Source organism: Oryctolagus cuniculus, chromosome 5, assembly GCF_964237555.1.
Source record: "Oryctolagus cuniculus chromosome 5, mOryCun1.1, whole genome shotgun sequence".
Lineage (NCBI taxonomy): Eukaryota > Metazoa > Chordata > Mammalia > Lagomorpha > Leporidae > Oryctolagus > Oryctolagus cuniculus.
In genome coordinates this window covers 147,527,217-147,548,564 of record NC_091436.1, presented here as the reverse complement: position 1 = coordinate 147,548,564, position 21,348 = coordinate 147,527,217, and positions in this window count along the sequence as shown.

Sequence of the window (21,348 nt, the reverse complement as noted above, 5' to 3'; positions counted from 1 at the left end):
GGTAAGATCTTATTTTTTTAAAGGCCAAGTAATGTTCCATTGTGTGTATATGTACCATATGTTCCTTATCCATTTATCCATTTAAGTTGATTTCATATCTTAGATATTGTGAATAATACCACAATGAACTAGGAATGCAGATATTTCTTTGACATACTGATTTCCTTTCCATTTGCTATACACTTAGGAATTGGATTGCTGGTTCATATGGTGATTCTAGATGTTTGGTTTTTTTTAATATTTTTTTAAAAAATTATTTACTTATTTGGAAAGTGGAGAGAGCAGAGAGATCGTCCATCTGCTGGTTCATTCTCAAAATCCCTGCAATACCCAGGAGCTGGGGACTCAATTCAGGTCTCCCATGTGGGTAGCAGGGATCCAAGGTGCACATGAATAGGAAACTGGATTCAGAAGTGGAACTGGGGCTCAAACCCAGGGACTCCAATATGGGATGTTGGCACCTCAAGTGACATCTTACCTAGTGCACCAAATGCTCACCTCTTTTTCTAGTTTCTTGAGGAATGTCCATGCTGTTTTCCCATATGACATAGCCAGAGCTGTTTTAAACTAAGGCACATATGGGGTTTCTATTGTATTCATTTAAAGGCCTGAATTGAGCATTGCTCTTTACACACGTTAGTCACCCCCAGATGCAATGAAAGCTCTTTAAGAATAGGGACAATGTCTTCTATTTGTTCCCCGGTCCTCATTTATAATCAGAGAGTATGACAGAGGCAAAGCAAGAAGGGAGCATTGGATAAAGAAAAGAATACAGGCATTGGAGTTTGTGTAGGTAGATCAGTGGGCCCCCGGCATGTCCTGGGAATCTGAGAATACGTTAGGTTACTTCACACAGAGTTAAGGTTGCAGACAGAGTGAAGGTCATCAAGCAGCTGACCTGAAAGTATGGATATTATTCAGGTGGGCTTCAGATAATTGTGAGAGTCCATGGGAGATGGAAGAGGGAGTTAGAAGAGTCAGTGTCACAGTGATGAAATGTGGCTTTGAAGATGAGGACAGCCATGGTCCAAGGAGTGTGGGCGGCCCTGACTCCTTTGCAGCCCACAGAAAGCAATGCCATCTGGCTGGCACTGTGATATTAGTCCAACGATAGCCACGTTAGACTTCTGACCTCGAGAACTGTGAGATAATACATCTGAGTTGTCTTTGAGCCACTGAGCCAATTTATCACAGCAGCAATGGGAAACTGATGGAGTCCGACAACCTTTTCTGCCTCTTACTAGCTCTGCATGAATTTAGGATGATTTGTGATCAGACCAGCAACTTCGAAGGCCTCCTACCAGGATTCAGTGAGATAATGGTAGGTGAAGATTCCAGCCCCATACCTACTGCCAGCTGGTATTTACTAGACGTTAACTCTCTTGTTTGTGAAGACGGTCATTTCTAACTTTTCCCTCCATCCAGGCTATTTTTTTTTTTTTTTTGACAGGCAGAGTGGACAGTGAGAGAGAGAGAGACAGAGAGAAAGGTCTTCCTTTGCCGTTGGTTCACCCTCCAATGGCCGCCATGGCAGGCGTGCTGCGGCCGGTGCACCGCGCTGATCTGAAGCCAGGAGCCAGGTGCCTCTCCTGGTCTCCCATGGGGTGCAGGGCCCAAGCACTTGGGCCATCCTCCACTGCCTTCCTGGGCCACAGCAGAGAGCTGGACTGGAAGAGGAGCAACCAGGACAGAATCCGGCACCCCGACCGGGACCAAGACCCAGGGTGCCGGCGCTGCAGGTGGAGGGTTAGCCTAGTGAGCTGTGGTGCCGGCTCATCCAGGCTATTCTAACTTAAGACCCTTCATTGCGCTGAGTTAGACTTTACTTGAATGCACCAAGGGACAGGGAGCTTAGTGTCCATTGCATTTCAGTTATGATTTTTCTTAACACTCTTTTCTGTTGTTTTTATGTACTAGTGTTATTCTGAGCTTTGGAGTTAATTGGGATAAATACCCACAGGAACCATGTAGCTTATATGGTGCTTTTGTGTAAAAGCAAAAATAGAGACATAAAAACTTTGTTTTGTATAAGGACAAAAATTAAACAACTTAAAGTTCTTAATTGGCTTTCTTTTCAATTTTGAAGTCAGGCAGCACCCTAAGTATATAAATAGAATAAGTATTGCAATGAGCTAAGCAGAGAGGTTGGTTTTATAGACATAAAAAGTTAGAAGAGAGTTGAAACAGAACACAGAAGGCAGGTTGGCATTTCAGAATTATTTTCTTTGTAAGACAGGGACAGGGAGACAGAACAATAGGAAAATGACTGATGGCGACCTCACTTTATTCCAGGTTACTTTTTGATGTAGGGATTAAGACAGAGAGAACGTCATTGAAACTGGCCTGCTTGGGAAATTTGTCTGTTATCTCTTATGTTTCCTTTTTTCCTAGAAGGTCAAATAATCAGTTTATTTTTGACTTAGTTATGTAGAACTTTAGCATATGTGACTCCGTTCTGACTTTTAATTTGGTTTATTGCATCCCAGTGCAGACTGAAACAATGGCCTTCTATATTTTTTAACACCCTTTTCAAGACACTGTTTTTGGGCAGGTAATTTGGTAATGTATCAACTTTGTAACTTGAGGCATTTTGCCACTATCAGAAAACTGTTGCCTTAGATACACAGATCTATGCTGCTTGTAAAGTGAACGGTGCTTTCTAAAAGGCAACATTTTGTGCAGTGCACCTCCTACACATTTGAACATGGCACCCCTGAATCACCACTGATTTGTATAGTGGATTGTACAGTTTAAAAAAGTTTTCACATAACTGATTTACATTGCTCATCATGCTAATATGCTAAATAGGTAATGCAATTATTTAAGTTTTCTAGGTGAGGTAGCTGAGGCTCAAATTATTTGAGAATGCCAAAGATCACACGGTTTGAGAATTTTTTTTCTTTTTTTAACTTTTATTTAGTAAATATAAATTTCCAAAGTACAGTTTATGGATTACAATGGCTTTTTCCCCCCCATAACATCCCTCCCATCCACAACCCTCCCATCCCCCACTCCCTCTCCCATTCCATTCACATCAAGATTCATTTTCAATTATCTTTATATACAGAAGATTGATTTAGTATATATTAAGATTTCAACAGTTTGCACCTACACAGAACATAAAGTGTAAAATACTGTTTCAGTTCTAGTTATAGCATTAATTCACATTGCACAACACATTAAGGACAGAGATCCTACATGAGGAGTAAGTGCACAGTGACTCCTGCTGTTGACTTAACAATTTGACACTCTTGTTTATGGCGTCAGTAATTACCCTAGGCTCTTGTCATGAGTTGCCAAGGCTATGGAAGCCTTTTGAGTTCGCTGACTCCAATCTTAGTTAGACAAGGTCATAGTCAAAGTGGAAGTTCCCTCCTCCCTTCAGAGAAAGGTACCTCCTTCTTTGATGGCCCTGTTCTTTCCACTGGGATCTCACTTGAAGAGATCTTTCATTTAGTTTTTTTTTTTTTTTTTTTTTTTTTTTTGCCAGAGTGTCTTGGCCTTCCATGCCTGAAACACTCTCATGGGCTCTTCAGCCAGATCCGAATGCCTTAAGGGCTGATTCTGAGGCCAGAGTACTGTTTAGGACATCCGCCATTCTATGAGTCTGCTGTGTATCCTGCTTCCCATGTTGGATCATTCTCTCCCTTTTTAATTCTATCAGTTAGTATTAGCAGACACTAGACTTGTTTGTGTGATCCCTTTGACTCTTAGACCTATCAGTGTGATAAATTGTGAACTGAAATTGATCACTTGGACTAATGAGATGGCATTGGTACATGCCACCTTGATGGGATTGTATTGGAATCCCCTGGCACGTTTCTAACTCTACCATTTGGGGCAAGTCAGCTTGAGAATGTTCCAAATTGTACATCTCTTCTCTCTCTTATTACCACTCTTATATTTAACAGGGATCACTTTTCAGTTAAATTTAAACACCTAAGAATAATTGTGTGTTAATTACAGAGTTCAACCAATAGTAATAAGTAGAACAAAAAAATACTAAAAGGGATAAAATATTAAGTTGTACATCAACAGTCAGAACAAGGGCTGATCAAGTCACTGTTTCTCATAGTGTCCATTTCACTTCAACAGGTTTCCTTTTAGGTGTTCAGTTAGTTGTCACCGATCAGGGAGAACATATGGTATTTGTCCCTTTGGGACTGGCTTAATTCACTCAGCATGATGTTTTCCAGATTCCTCCATTTTGTTGCAAATGACTGGATTTCATTGTTGTGTTTTTTTTTTTTACTGCTGTATAGTATTCTATAGAGTACATATCCCATAATTTCTTTTTCCAGTCTACTGTTGATGGGCATTTGGGTTGATTCCAGGTCTTAGCTATTGTGAATTGAGTTGCAATAAACATTAGGGTGCAGACCGCTTTTTTGTTTGCCAATTTAAACTCCTTTGGGTAAATTCCAAGGAGTGGGATGGCTGGGTTGAATGGTAGGGTTATATTCAGGTTTCTGAGGAATCTCCAGACTGACTTCCATAGTGGCTTGACCAGTTTGCATTCCCACCAACAGTGGGTTAGTGTCCCTTTTTCCCCACATCCTCGCCAGCATCTGTTGTTGGTAGATTTCTGCATGTGAGCCATTCTAACCGGGGTGAGGTGAAACCTCATTGTGTGTGTGTGTGTGTGTGTGTGTTTTTTGATAGGCAGAGTGGACAGGGAGAGAGAGAGACAGAGAGAAATGTCTTCCTTTGCCGTTGGTTCACCCTCCAATGGCTGCCGTGGCCGGCGCGCTGCAGCCAGCGCATCACGCTGATCCGAAGCCAGGAGCCAGGTGCTTCTCCTGGTCTCCCATGGGGTGCAGGGCCCAAGCACTTGGGCCATCCTCCACTGCACTCCCTGGCCACAGCAGAGAGCTGGCCTGGAAGAGGGACAACCGGGACAGAACCGGCGCCCCGACCGGGACTAGAACCCAGTGTGCCGGCGCCGCAAGGCGGAGGATTATCCCATTGAGCCGCGGCGCCGACCCCTCATTGTGGTTTTGATTTGCATTTCCCTGATGGCTAGTGATCTTGAACATTTTTTCATGTGCCTGTTGGCCATTTGGATTTCCTCTTTTGAAAAATGTCTATTGAGGTCCTTGGCCCATCTCTTAAGTGGGTTGTTGGTTTTGTTTTTGTGGAGTTTCTTGATTTCTTTGTAGATTCTGGTTATTAACCCTTTATCTGTTGCATAGTTTGCAAATATTTTTTCCCATTCTGTCGGTTGTCTCTTCACTCTCCTGACTGTTTCTTTTGTAGTACAGAAACTTCTCAATTTGATGCAATCCCAAATGTTAATTTTGCCTTTGACTGCCTGTGTTTCCGGGGTCTTTTCTAAGAAGTTTTTGGTACCTATATCTTGCAGGGTTTCTCCAATGTTCTGTAATAATTTGATGGTGTCAGGTCATAGATTTAGGTCTTTAATCCATATTGAGTGGATTTTTGTGTGAGGTGAAAGGTAGGGGTCTTGCTTCATGCTTCTGCACGTGGAAATCCAATTTTCCCAGCACCATTTATTGAATAGACTGTCCTTACTCCAGGGATTGGTTTTGGATCCTTAATCAAATATAAGTTGGCTGTAGATAAGAATTTCATTAAGGTTGAATCTCTAGGTGTGAGGGGGTAACTTATAATGAATCCTAGTTGGAGGCACTTACAATGAATCAGATTCTATAAGTATCTTAATTTTTATTCCAAGTTCTTGTACCCACAGAGGTAAGAGTTCAAAGCAGAGGGATAACACAGTGCACAGTGAGAGCAGGAGTTATTTAAGAGAGAGAGAGAGAGAGAGAGAGAGAGAGAGAGAGAGAGATTGTACCTTCAAGAATGGGCCAGAGAGTAGTTTATGAGGAGAGAGAGGGGGAGGGGGCCAGGGAAGGACCTGCAAACATGGCTAAGAGGGGAAAAGGGTGCTCCCATATTACCAGTGTCTTTTATGGGACAGGGGACAGAGCCCTGATTGAATATATGAACTGGGTGGAGTTTAATGTGTATGTGAGATTTGCCTGAGAGTTTCATGGCATCTCCACATGGGACTTAATTTCCACATGACCATCATGGTGTTTTCTCCTTCCTGGTCCTGGGGCATTATGGGAAAGTAGACATACTGGATTGACAAGTAAAGGAATAGAGTTAAAATGCACAGCTGCACAGAAATTGTAAGAAAAAAAAATCTCAACTCAGCTATTCATTCCTATCCAATCTTCCTGCCTGGTTCCCAGTATCACCCTCATTGAGGTAAGGTTTGTAGTCTTCCACATGCATATTATACTTCTTGGTGGTGGCCCGTTCTCCTGGGGTCTTAGGATGGGACCCCAGGGAGCACATCCTGGTAATGTGGGAGGCTGTCCAGGTATCCAAAGGCACCACGTTCCAGGGTGCCCTTTGCAGCCATTGGACTCTCATGAGCCCCACTCTGGTTACCACCACTTTCTGAATGCTCTTTTTGCTACTGACTGTTATTCAATAGAGTTCTTCTATACATATCATTTGTGATATCGAGAGTGTCTTTGATTTCAGACAAATCATTGATTTGTTGAATGAAGGAAAATCTACTAAGTGACTTCTTGGTGCTAGGGGTTATATTTTCTGTAATCTTATTCTCTTGAGGTGAAATCATGATACCCATTTTACAGGTGAGGAGTTAGTGTTAGTATGTTGCTCAACTTTGCATGCAATTCTATCTGAATCCAAGGTCCCTGTCTTTCTTTTATCCACACATCTCACAAGGAATGCTGCAAATACTTCTGAATTGTCTATTGACTATTCTGATAGTCCTTTCTGAAAAATATTATTTATTTAACTAATTAATTCGAAAAGCAAGATGACAGAAACAGAGATAGAAATATCTTGTATCCAGTGACACACTTTCCAAGTACCTGCAACAGCCATGGCTGAACCAGGACTATGCCAGAAGCCCAGAACTCCATATGTGTCTCCCACATGGGTGGTAGGAATCAAGTACTTGAGTGATTACCTGCTGTGTCCCAGGATATACATTAGCAGGAAGTTGGAATTGGGAGCAGAGGGGGGACTCAAACCCAGGTACTCCTACTTAGGATGCAAGCAATAGAAGTGAGTTTTAACTGCGGAATCAAATGCCTGCCCCTCTGATATTTCTTACAGGTCAATGTAATTTTTCTTTTTGCTTATGCCTGATTTCTTCCTCCTCCCACCCTTCTCATTATTTTTTAATAACCAGAGTTAAGTAGCACCTTCAATTAAAATGACTTCTCTAGGTCCCCTTTCTGGCAGTCACTTCCAAGTACAAAATTATAATTCCTCTTGATTACTTTGAGAAAGCCTTGTTCCAATTTCAGGGGTACTTGCTGATTAATTGAGCAAAGACACCCAATGATGATTTCTAGAATTTAATTCCCAGAGAACGTACGAACCTTATAGCTCTAGGAATTTCAGTTTTGTCATTGCTTTCAATTGAACTACTTAAAATTTTTATTCATTTTTAAAAATTTATTTGAACTGCAGAGAGACAGAGACAGACATAGAACTTCCGTCTACTGGTTCACTCCCTAAATGCCCAGAATGACCAGGATTGAGTCAAGCTGAAGCCATCAGCTGGGATTTCTAACCAGGTCTCCTACGTGAGTGGCAGGGACCCGGGTACTTGAGCCCCAGCTTGCTGCCTCCAAGGGTGGACTTTAACAGGAAACTGGAATGAAACCAGGACTCAAACCCAGGCATTCCATATGGGAGCGCAGGCCTCCCAAGCGATGTAACTGTTGCACCAAATGTCTGCTCCCAGTGCTTTCAATTAAGAATACAATTTAGTGGAGGAGGCAAGATGGCGGAATAGGAAGGGAGCACTGATAGTCCGGGGAGAGATAGTTTAATAAAAGTGGAGATACTGCAGGTTCAAGGAAGAGTAGGGGAGGAAACAGCAGAAGAAACTCTTCCGGAACATGTGATTCACAGTGGACCTGTGTGGAGAGCGTGGGAGCCCACAGTTCGGGACACCAGCGGCAGACTCAACACACCAGCGCTGGAATGCGAGGTGAGCCGAACCTCAATAGCCCGAGACACCGGCAGGCAAGCGGAAAGAGGAGACTAGAGGGAACGATCCCTGGGGGGGGAGTTCACCAGGCTAACTGGAAGAGAGAGAGAGAAAAAAAAAAAGGTGACTGGTACGGACACGGGTTTCTCTCTCTCCGCTCACCTCTCAAGGGCGAGCAAGACGAAGAGCAGGCGCCATCTTGGACATACGTCATAAGCAGAGCGACCTCAGGTCTGCATCGGCCCTGAGCCTAGCAGAAAAACCTGACTCTGGGCGGGGCGAATTAACAGGAGATTAGGACCTAGTAAATTTGTGGTGCTACTGAACTGAGACTGTGAAAAAAGAGACGGTGGGGGAGAGAACTCACGGAATTCACATGAGCACTCTCCAGAGACGCTACAATTCCGTAACTTTGGTAACCCAGTGGGAGACTGAAGGAGACTTTGAGCCCACTCTGAGGGCAGAACAGATTCCCTGTGTGGTCCTTGGGAAAGAGCTTCCGATCTCTGGCTCCTGTGGGTATATCATTTGCCTGCTAACTACCTCCAACTTCGTTCAGCTGTGTGGAATTACTTCCCTTTTGAATCAAAAAAAGAAAGAGAGAGAGATTTACCATGCCGAACCTGGGAGTGTCACCTTTGGCACACCAAACAGAGCTCTCAGGCCACACCCATCTCAAGCCCTAAGTCTCCATCAAAAACAGATAGTCCACTTAATCTAGAGTCATAGTATAACAAGAAAAAGCACCACAGTGAAGAAACCAAATATCTCCAATATGCCAAATAACAAACGCAAAAACCGAGGTAATAAAAACAAGGAAGTCACCATGACGCACTCAAATGAAAAAGACACCCCAATTCAAGATTATGAAGATGATGACATAGAAGAAATGCAAGAAGCAGATCTCAAAAAATTGATAAGAACATTAAGAAGTTCTCAAAAACAAATTCTTGAACTACAGAAATCCTTAATGGACAAGATAGAAAATCTCTCTCGTGAAAATGAAATATTAAGGAGGAATCAAAATGAAACGAAACAACTAGTACAACAGGAAACTGTGATAGTGACTGAAGTGAAGAATTCAATAGATCAAATGAAAAACACAATAGAGAGCCTTACAAACAGAATGGGTGAAGCAGAAGAGAGAATATCGGACTTAGAAGACAGAGAACAGGAAAGGATACAGTCAGACCAAAGAAAAGAAGAGGAAATTAGAAATCTAAAACATATTGTCAGGAATCTTCAGGATACTATTAAAAAACCCAACATTCGGGTTCTAGGAGTTCCTGAAGGCATGGAGAGGGAGAAAGGATTAGAAGGCCTTTTTAGTGAGATATTAGCAGAAAATTTCCCAGGTTTGGAGAAGGACAGAGACATTCTAGTACAGGAAGCTCACAGAACCCCTAATAAACACGACCAAAAGAGATCCTCACCACGACACGTTGTAATTAAATTCTCCACAGTGAAACATAAAGAAAAGATCCTAAAATGTGCAAGAGAGAAATGTCAGATTACTCTCAGAGGATCTCCAATCAGACTCACAGCTGACTTCTCATCAGAAACCCTACAAGCTAGGAGGGAATGGCGAGATATAGCCCAGGTACTAAGAAAAACTGCCAGCCCAGAATATTATATCCTGCAAAGCTATCATTTGTGAATGAAGGTGAAATAAAGACTTTTCATAGCAAACAGAAATTGAAAGAATTTGTCGCCACTCGTCCAGCCCTGCAACAGATGCTTAAAGATGTGTTACACACAGAAACACAGAAACACGGTCATCAATATGAAAGAAGGTAAAGGAAGGAAACCTCACAGCAAAAGATCACAGGGAATTCAAAGCATATGTTAGAACTTATGTTTGGCAAATGGCAGGGCAAAGTTACCACTTATCATTAGTCACATTGAACGTTAATGGCCTGAACTGTCCAGTTAAAAGACACCGATTGGCTGATTGGCTTAAGGAACAAAACCCATCTATTTGCTGCTTACAAGAAACACATCTTTCCAACAAAGTTCCATAAAGACTGAAAGTGAAAGGCTGGAAAAAGATATACCATGCCAACAGAAATGAAAAAAGAGCGGGCGTAGCCATCTTAATATCGGACAACATAAACTTTACCACAAAAACTGTTGGGAGAGACAATAATGATTAAGGGATCAATTCAACAGGAAGATACAACGATTATCAATGTATATGCACCTAATTACAGGGCACCGGTTATTTAAAAGATTTGTTAAGGGAATTAAAGGGAGACTTAGACCACAATACAATAGTACTGGGGGACTTCAATACTCCACTCTCAGAAATAGACAGATCAACAGCACAGAAGATCAACAAGGAGACAGTAGATTTAAATGACACTATAGCCCAAATGGATCTGACAGGTATCTACAGAACTTTCAATCCTACAGCTAAAGATTTTACATTCTTCTCAGCAGTACATGGAACCTTCTCTAGGATTGACCACATACTAGGCCATAAAGCAAGTCTCAGCAAATTCAAAAGAATTAGAATCATACCATGCAGCTTCTCAGACCATAAAGGAATGAAGTTGGAAATTAGCAACTCAGGAATCCCTAGAGCATATGCAAACACATGGAGATTGAACAACATGCTCCTGAATGAACAATGGTCATAGAAGAAATTAAAAGAGAAATCAAAAATTTTCTGGAAGTAAATGAGGATAACAGCACAACATACCAAAACTTATGGGATACAGCAAAAGCAGTGTTAAGAGGAAAGTTTATATCAATAGGTGCCTACATCAAGAAATTGGAAAGGCACCAAATAGATGAGCTTTCAGTTCACCTCAAGGATCTAGAAAACCTACAGCAAACCAGACCCAAATCTAGTAGGAGAAGAGAAATAATTAAAATCAGAAGAAATCAACAGGATTGAATCAAGAAAAACATTACAAAAAATCAGCCAAGCGAGGAGCTGGTTTTTTGAAAAAATAAACAAAATTGACACCCCATTGGCCCAACTAACTAAAAAAAGAAGAGAAAAGACCCAAATCAATAAAATCAGAGACAAAAAAAGAAATGTAACAACAGACACCACAGAAATAAAAAGAATCATCAGAAATTACTACAAGGACTTGTATGCCAGCAAACAGGGAAACCTATCAGAAATGGATAGATTTCTGGACACATGCAACCTACCTAAATTGAACCAGGAAGACATCGAAAACCTAAACAGACCCATAACTGAGACAGAAATTGAAACAGTAATAAAGGCCCTCCCAACAAAGAAAAGCCCAGGACCAGATGGATTCACTGCTGAATTCTACCAGACATTTAAAGAAGAACTAGCTCCAATTCTTCTCAAACTATTCAGAACAATCGAAGAAGAGGGAATCCTCCCAAATTCGTTCTATGAAGCCAGCATCACCTTAATTCCTAAACCGGAAAAAGATGCAGCACTGAAAGAGAATTACAGACCAATATCCCTGATGAACATAGATGCAAAAATCCTCAATAAAATTCTGGCCAATAGAATGCAACAACACATCAGAAAGATCATCCACCCAGACCAAGTGGGATTTATCCCTGGTATGCAGGGATGGTTTAATGTGTTCAAGACAATCAATGTGATACACCACATTAACAGACTGCAGAAGAAAAACCATATGATTATCTCAATAGACGCCAAGAAAGCATTTGATAAAATACAACACCCGTTCATGATGAAAACTCTAAGCAAACTGGGTTTGGAAGGAACATTCCTCAATACAATCAAAGCAATCTATGAAAAACCCACAGCCAACATCCTATTGAATGGGGAAAAGTTGGAAGCATTTCCACTGAGATCTGGTACCAGACAGAGACACGCACTCTCACCACTGCTATTCAATGTAGTTCTGGAGGTTCTAGCCAGAGCTATTAGACAAGAAAAATAAATTAAAGGGATACAAATTGGGAAGGAAGAACTCAAACTATCCCTCTTTGCAGATGAAATGATTCTTTACTTAGGGCACCCAAAGAACTCTACTAAGAGACTATTGGAACTCATAGAAGAGTTTGGCAAAGTAGCAGGGTATAAAATCAATGCACAAAAATCAACAGCCTTTGTATACACAGACAATGCCATGGCTGAGGAAGAACTTCTAAGATCAATCCCATTCACAATAGCTACAAAAGCAATCAAATACCTTGGAATAAACTTAACCAAGGACGTTAAAGATCTCTACGATGAAAATTACAAAACCTTAAAGAAAGAAATAGAAGAGGATACCAAGAAATGGAAAAATCTTCCATGCTCATGGATTGGAAGAATCAATATCATCAAAATGTCCATTCTCCCAAAAGCAATTTATAGATTCAATGCAATACCAATCAAGATACCAAAGACCTTCTTCTCAGATCTGGGAAAAATGGTGCTGAAATTTATATGGAGGCACAAGAGACCTCGAATAGCTAAAGCAATCTTGTACAACAAAAACAAAGCCGGAGGCATCACAATACCAGATTTCAGGACATACTACAGGGCAGTTGTAATCAAAACAGCATGGTACTGGTACAGAAACAGATGGATAGACCAATGGAACAGAATTGAAACACCAGAAATCAACCCAAACATCTACAGCCAACTTATATTTGATCAAGGATCTAAAACCAATTCCTGGAGCAAGGACAGTCTATTCAATAAATGGTGCTGGGAAAATTGGATTTCCACGTGCAGAAGCATGAAGCAAGACCCCTACCTTACACCTTACACAAAAATCCACTCAACATGGATTAAAGACCTAAATCTATGACCTGACACCATCAAGTTACTAGAGAACATTGGAGAAACCCTTCAAGATATTGGCACAGGCAAAGAATTTCTGGAAAAGACCCGGGAGGCACAGGCAGTCAAAGCCAAAATCAACTATTGGGATTGCATCAAATTGAGAAGTTTCTGTACTACAAAAGAAACAGTCAGGAGAGTGAAGAGACAACCGACAGAATGGGAAAAAATATTTGCAAACTATGCAACAGACAAAGGGTTGATAACCAGAATCTACAAAGAGATCAAGAAACTCCACAAAAACAAAACCAACAACCCACTTAAGAGATGGGCCAAGGACCTCAATAGACATTTTTCAAAAGAGGAAATCCAAATGGCCAACAGGCACATGAAAAAATGTTCAAGGTCATTAGCAATCAGGGAAATGCAAATCAAAACCACAATGAGGTTTCACCTCACCCCGGTTAGAATGGCTCACATGCAGAAATCTACCAACAACAGATGCTGGCGAGGATGTGGGGAAAAAGGGACACTAACCCACTGTTGGTGGGAATGCAAACTGGTCAAGCCACTATGGAAGTCAGTCTGGAGATTCCTCAGAAACCTGAATATAACCCTACCATTCAACCCAGCCATCCCACTCCTTGGAATTTACCCAAAGGAGTTTAAATTGGCAAACAAAAAAGCGGTCTGCACCCTAATGTTTATTGCAGCTCAATTCACAATAGCTAAGACCTGGAACCAACCTAAATGCCCATCAATGGTAGACTGGATAAAGAAATTATGGGATATGTACTCTTTAGAATACTATACCGCAGTAAGAAACAACGAAATCCAGTCATTTGCAACAAAATGGAGGAATCTGGAACACATCATGCTGAGTGAAATAAGCCAGTCCCAAAGGGACAAATACCATATGTTCTCCCTGATCGGTGACAACTGACTGAACACCAAAAAGGAAACCTGTTGAAGTTAAATGGACACTATGAGAAACGGTGACTTGATCAGCATAGCCCTGACTGTTAATGAACAACTTAATACATTATCCCTCTTAGTAGTTTTTTTTTTGTCTGTTCTGCTTAATATGACTGGTTTAATTCTGTAATTAATACACAGTTATTCTTAAGTGTTGAAATTTAACTGAAATGTGATCCCTGTTAAACATAAGAGTAGGAATAAGAGAGGGAAGAGATGTACAATTTGGGACATGCTCAAGCTGACTTGCCCCAAATGGTAGAGTTAGAAACATACCAGGGGACTCCAATTTAATCCCATCAAGGTGGCATGTACCAATGCCATCTCACTATTCCAAGTGATCAATTTCAGTTCACAATTGATCATAATGAAAGGACTAAGAGTCAAAGGGAGCACATAAACAAGTCTAGTATCTGCTAACACTAACCGATAGAATAAATAAAGGGGAGAGTGATCCAACATGGGAAGTGAGATACTCAGCAGACTCATAGAATGGCGGATGTCCTAAATAGCACTCTGGCCTCAGAATCAGCCCTAAAGGCACTCGGATCTGGCTGAAAAGCCCATGAGAGTATTTCAGGCATGGAAAGCCAAGACACTCTGGCAAAAAGATCTCTGTGAGTGAGATCCCAGTGGAAAGAACAGGTCTTCAAAGAGGGAGGTGCCTTTCTCTGAAGGGAGGAGAGAACCTCCACTTTGACTATGACCTTGTCTAAACAAGATAAGAGTCGGAGAACTCAAGGGGCTTCCATAGCCTTGGAAACTCATGACTGGTGCATAGGGAGATTACTGATGCCATAAACAGGAGTGTCAATTGGTAAAGTCAACAACAGGAGTCACTGTGCACTTACTCCTCATGTAGGATCTCTGTCCTTAATGTGCTGTACACTGAGGCTTAATGCTATAACGAGTACTCAAACAGTATATTTCACTTTGTGTTTCTATGGGGGTGCAAACGATTGAAATCTTTACTTAATGTACACTAAACTGATCTTCTGTAAAAAAAAAAAAAAAAAAAAAAAAAAAAAAAAAAAAGAAACTATCAATTCCCAACTTGACTCTCACTGGGATTAAACATGACAATAGGTCTGATCTGATTTCATCATCATTTAAAAAAAAATCATCTATTATTTTTCACTTTATGTTTCTGTGTGGGAACAAACTGTTGAAATCCTTACTTAAGGTATACTAAGCTGATCTTCTGTGTACTAAGATAATCGAAAATGAATCTTGATGTGAATGGAAGGGGAGAGGGAGTGGGAAAGGGGAGGGTGGTGGGTGGGAGGGACGGTATGGGGGGGAAAGCCATTGTAACCCATGAGACGTTCTTTGGAAATTTATATTCATTAAATAAAAGATTTAAAAAATAAATAAATAAATAAATAAATAAATAGATATAAAATGAAAAAAAAAAAACATACCAGGGGACTCCAATTTAATCCCATCAAGGTGGCATGTACCAATGCCATCTCACTACTCCAAGTGATCAATTTCAGTTCACAATTGATCATAATGAAAGGACTAAGAGTCAAAGGAAGCACATAAACAAGTCTAGTACCTGCTAATACTAACTGATAGAATAAATAAAGGGGAGAGTGATCCAACATGGGAAGCGAGATACTCAGCAGACTCATAGAATGGTGGATGTCCTAAACAGCACTCTGGCCTCAGAATCAGCCCTAAAGGCATTTCGATCTGGCTGAAAAGCCCATGATAGTATTTTAGGCATGGAAAGCCAAGACACTCTGGCAAAAAAAAAAAAAAAAAACAAAAAAAAAACAAAACAAAAAAACCCTAAATGAAAGATCTCTGTGAGTGAGATCCCAGTGGAAAGAACAGGTCTTCAAAGAAGGAGGTACCTTTCTCTGAAGGGAGGAGAGAACCTCCACTTTGACTATGACCTTGTCTAAACAAGATAAGAGTCGGTGAACTCGAAAGGCTTCCATAGCCTTGGAAACTCATGACTGGTGCATAGGGAGATTACTGATGCCATAAACAGGAGTGTCAATTTGTAAAGTCAACAACAGGAGTCACTGTGCACTCACTCCTCATGTAGGATCTCTGTCCTTAATGTGCTGTACATTGAGGCTTAATGCTATAATGAGTACTCAAACAGTATATTTCGCTTTGTGTTTCTATGGGGGTGCAAACTGTTGAAATCTTTACTTAATGTATACTAAACTGATCTTCTGTAAAAAAAAAAAAAAGAAGAAATTATCAATTCCCAACTTGACTCTCACTGGGATTAAACATGACAATAGGTCTGATCTGATTTCATCATCATTTAAAAAATCATCTATTTTTCACTTTATGTTTGTGTGGGAGCAAACTGTTGAAATCTTTACTTAATGTATGCTAAACTGATCTTCTGTATATAAAGAGAATCGAAAATGAATCCTCATGTGAATGGAAGGGGAGAGGGAGTGGGAAAGGGGAGGGAAGCGGGTGGGAGAGACGATATGGGGGAGAAGCCATTGTAATCCATAAGCCGTACTTTGGAAATTTATATTCATTAAATAAAAGTTAAAAAAAAGAATACAATTTAAAGTCTTGCTTTTCATATATATGTATATATCATATGTACTTTGTTTATATATATATCTTATGAAATAAGAGAATTAAGAGTGAAAATAGCTTTAGTGATTATTTCACTTCTTCTTTCCTTCATTTTACAGTAAGTAAATTACCTTTAAAAATGTTAAGTGATTTAACCAAAACCATACAGTGAACTAGTAAAAATATCAACATTATAATTAGAATACTGGGTTAAATGAACAGTGATTAATATGTTCAAAATTTTAAAGCTGAAATAGACCCTTTTTTTAAGGGAAAGAGTTTATTGGGGGAAACCCGACAAACTGGAGGGAAGCGGTGAAGAAGGAAAAGAGGGGGAAGGAGAGAGTAAGAGAGATCAAGAGAAAACAGAGAGAGAGACAGAGACAGAGAGCCACATGTTATGGAACAAATCCTCTTAAAGCTTTGTGTGTGTGGGAGGGTGGGCAGGGAAGTAGGAGCAGCGAATCCCATCAGGATGGGGGTGGAGCTGACACCGGTGGTTGGACCATGGGATCACCTGGCTTCCAGCCATGGCAGTGGAGGCTAGAGCCTAGGATGGTGTCTGGGGTGTAGATCATGCCATAGATAAGACTATACACCATTTTACTAACATTCCCCCCTTTTGTTTTTTATAAAGCAAGAGTTGTATGGAATTACATTAACCCCAAAAGTCCAGGAGGGGTATGGGGACAATGTTTTGTCTTTAGAGCTACTTCTTGCTGACGTGGGGTGACCAAGTACTTTCTGCTGGCATGGGACGATGTCTCAAGTTCCTGTCTCCTGGAACCTAATATATCCCTCTAGCAGCATTTGGTTGACTGCCTGGTTGGTGAAGACCTTGGTTCATTCCATTATCACCTCCTGTAAACACTTAAACAGACACGGTAGTATAAAAGACAGGGTGAGAATAGAAACCAATGGTCCTAAGAGTGACATTAACCAAAAAATGAGAGGATTTCATAGAGGAGAGGAAATGAGGGTGTCTCTGGACCCTTGTGAAGACTGTTTGATGGACGTGATTTAAAGATGATCCCAACCAAGATTGGGAGAAAGGCCACTCATCTTTTGCGGGTAGAGGCGTTTGTAGAGAAATTCTGAACAATCATACAACATTAAGTTGGGGAGAAGACCATCAGTACACATAGGTCTGGATTAGAGCCATTGATGTTAGAGTAGAGGCTCTGATTACAAAGTAATGAGGCCCCAAGTGAGCTAGACAGGGTCTAGAACAAAGGAAAGAGTCATTTTTAGAGAACCTAACAAAGCTTTTGTCTAAATACAAATGAGTTTTCTGACTGAGAGGCAAACAGAACCTGACAGAAGGGGCCTGAGGATAATCAGCTGGGCTTTAAGGCCTTGTCAGTTATGAGGCCCAGAACTATGCATCTCTTCACATGGGGTGTGAACCTCCTTGAGGAAGGCACCCTGTTGACTTCCATTACCTAGCTGGCTTGGGAGGAGAGCTGGCTAGGTAAAGAGAGGTGGCATCTTCTGCCTGCAATGTTACTGACCCTACTTGGCCATCCCCTCAGCAGCAGTGGTTACTTTGGAAGCTGGGCCAAGTGAAGGGCTCTTCAGCTTAGAGCCAGCAAGATCTGTGGCTCTGACCTGGGCATCCTTCAGCTCTAGGGCAGGTCCATTTCCAGTGATCCAATTCTTGGCTGGTAGAGCTGCCAGGGCTCTTCATTAGCTGACTTCTGGGGGACCCTGGCTTTCTACATTGAAAACCAATGCAGTGAACTGGCCTGTTGTGAAATAGACCCATTTTTATGAAAAACCTGACATCTATTCTCCCTTCTTTTGGTAAGAGAACCTCATTTTTTCCCCCTTGGAAAATAAGCTGCCCTACTTCTAAGCTAGGAGGACTGAATGGAGCTAATTCAATCTTCAGCTCTACAAATGGGCATACTGTAGGTCTGCCCAATCAGAGGGCTGCATTCCTTGCCTGGTTCAGCAATTGGCACATTACCTACCCAGAGCCAATAAGACAGCATCCTGGGATTTCTGTCTGCAGGTCAGAGTCACTCTTGTAGCTGAGAAGATGAGACGTTAGCTTGAGACTCAGTCAGTCATCTTGCCACTGTCAAGGAGTAGTGCATGAGGGTGAAGCCATCACAGAGAGGAGCAAAGCCTGGAGATGGAAAATGACCCATCTTGAAAACATTGAGACCCTAATCTAGAGGTGTCTGCAGTATGAAACCCTTGGACATTCCTTTAAAATATTTATTTTACTTATTTGAAAGACTGAATGAGAAAGAAGAAGAGACACAGAGAGAACTTCCAATGGCTGTTTATTCCCCAAATGTCTGAGTCTGGTCCAGCCCAAACCCATGAGCCCAGAGCTCCATCTAGGTCTCCCATGTGGATTATAGGGGCCCAAGCACTTGGGACGTCATCCATTGCTTTCCCAGGAGCATTAGTGGGGAGATGGATTGGAAGCGGAGCAGCTGGGACTCTATCATATGGGGTGCTGGTGTTGCAGGGAGTGGCTTAACCTGATGCAGCACAACACCAACTCCCACACTTGGGCATTTAGTTACCTGACCAATCATTCATGGTTAGTGAGCCAGTAAATTTCCTTTTTAATTCTCTAAGAATGCTTAGGTTGTCTGCTGGTGCCGCAGCTCACTAGGCTAATCCTCTGCCTTGCGGCGCCGGCACACTGGGTTCTAGTCCCGGTCGGGGTGCTGGATTCTGTCCTGGTTGCCCCTCTTCCAGGCCAGCTCTCTGCTGTGGCCAGGGAGTGCAGTGGAGGATGGCCCAGGTGCTTGGGCCCTGCACCCACATGGGAGACTAGGAGAAGCACCTGGCTCCTGCCTTTGGATCAGCGTGGTGCGCCGGCCGCAGCGCGCCAGCCGCGGTGGCCATTGGAGGGTGAACCAACGGCAAAAGGAAGACCTTTCTCTCTGTCTCTCTCTCTCTCACTCTCACTGACTGCTCTGCCTGTCAATAAATAAATAAATAAATAAAGCAAGCAAGCAAGCTTAGGTTGTAATTGCTATCATTTGCAACTAAAAGAAATGATGAAAACATGACCACAATGTTAACAATAAGTACAGAATTGAGAGGAATGGCCTAACAGCTATTTTATTTTTTGTAGAAAAGGCTCTTGGGAGAAATTCTTAGTCACATTAAGTCAAAATCTGATTTCCTAAAATATGCAACAATAGATCTTAGCTCTAAGCTGAGGAAACAAGTGAGATAATTTACATCTACTTCTCTATGAAGGGGATATTTTTAGTTTCTAGAAATAATTGATGATAGTATCCTACTACTGTGCCTTGCTAGCCTGTCATTTAGGAGATTCATTGCAGTTTGTGTATCATGGATTTTTTTTTTTTGACAGGCAGAATGGACAGTGAGAGAGAGAGACACAGAGAAAGGTCTTCCTTTGCCGTTGGTTCACCCTCCAATGGCCGCCGCGGCCTACGCGCTGTGGCCGGCACACTGCGCTGATCCGATGGCAGGAGCCGGGTACTTCTCCTGGTCTCCATGGGGTGCAGGGCCCAAGCACTTGGGCCATCCTCCACTGCACTCCCTGGCCACAGCAGAGAGCTGGCCTGGAAGAGGGGCAACCGGGACAGAATCTGGGGCCCTGACCGGGACTAGAACCCAGTGTGCCGGCGCCACAAGGTGGAGGATTAGCCTAGTGAGCCGCGGCGCCGGCTGTATCATGGATTTTTAAAAATTAGTTAATTTATTTGAATGTCAGATTTACAGAGAAAGAGGGGAAGAGGTATTCTATATACTGGTTCATTCCCCCAGATGGTTACATAGATGGGCTGGACCAGGCCAAAGCCAGGAGCCAAGAATTTCATCTAGGTATCCCATGTGCGTGACAGGGGACCAAACATTGGGGCCATTTTCCACTAATTCTCACAGGCTATAAGTAGGGAGCTGAATCTGAAGTGGAGCAGCCAAGATGTGAGCTGGCACCCATATGGGATGCCAGTATTGTAGGCAGTGGCTTTACCTGCTGTGCCACAATGCTAAGCCCAGTGTATCATGGTATTTAAGGGAAATGGACAATCAATAGGCTCCCAGAACAAGGGTATCTAGGATCAAATGGGATCTTAAAATAATATAATTACTGAAGGAAATTTAGCCAAGGAAGTGAAGGCTTACAGCTGTTGTCCAGCAAAGAAAAATATATCTTATTTTATCATTTTTCTTTTCCTTGGCATAATTAGTAATAGTGGTTAAAAGTTCCAGGAAGGCAGACTTTAAATCATTATAAGTTAAATTTTCAACCCATACACTCCATAGCATATGTTATGGGTTACACATGAGTCCCATATGTTGGTTATTCTCTTGGAAGAACCAGTTGACATAAAAATGTTTCACTCTGTAAATAGATTCTTCCCCTCTGCACATAGTTAATAACTGAGCAAACTACATCTGTATGGCATTGGGACAGTGTCAGATAAGGACTTTATAAATATATTTTGAATAAGCATATGAATAAAATAATTATCAGTTTTATATTTGTCTTCTCTAGAAAGTTTTCTATGTCGTAAGAAATTGTAAGTGCTTATATAATTGGCTTTACTTAGTAAAATACTGTTTTATATGTTTATGTTCCAATGATAAACGCATAGCAGGACCTGAACCCTATTTTCTTCTTCTTTTCTTGAAAGACAGATATCTTCTATCTGCTGGTTCAATTCCCAAATGGCCACCACAGCTGGGGCTGGGCCAGGCCAAAATCAGGAGCTTCTTCCATGTCTCCTACATGCGTGACAGGGGCCCAAGCACTTGGGCCATCTTCTGCTGCTTTTTAGGTATGTTAGTAGGTAGCTGGATCAGAAGTAGAACAGCTGGGACATGACATAGTTCCCATATGAGATTCCAGTGTCACAGGTGGCAGCTTAATCTGCTGTGCCACAGTGCCGAGTCTAGCCAGCTCAATAGGATAAGAAAAAGTAGATACAGGAGAGTTAAGAAGAGAAAGCAAAGTATAATTTTTAAAAAAGATCTACTTGTTTATTCTTTTTTCTTTTCTCTTTCTTTCTAAGGCAGAGTGACAGGGGAGAGAGAAAGAGACAGACAGACAGACACACACACACACACACACAGAGAG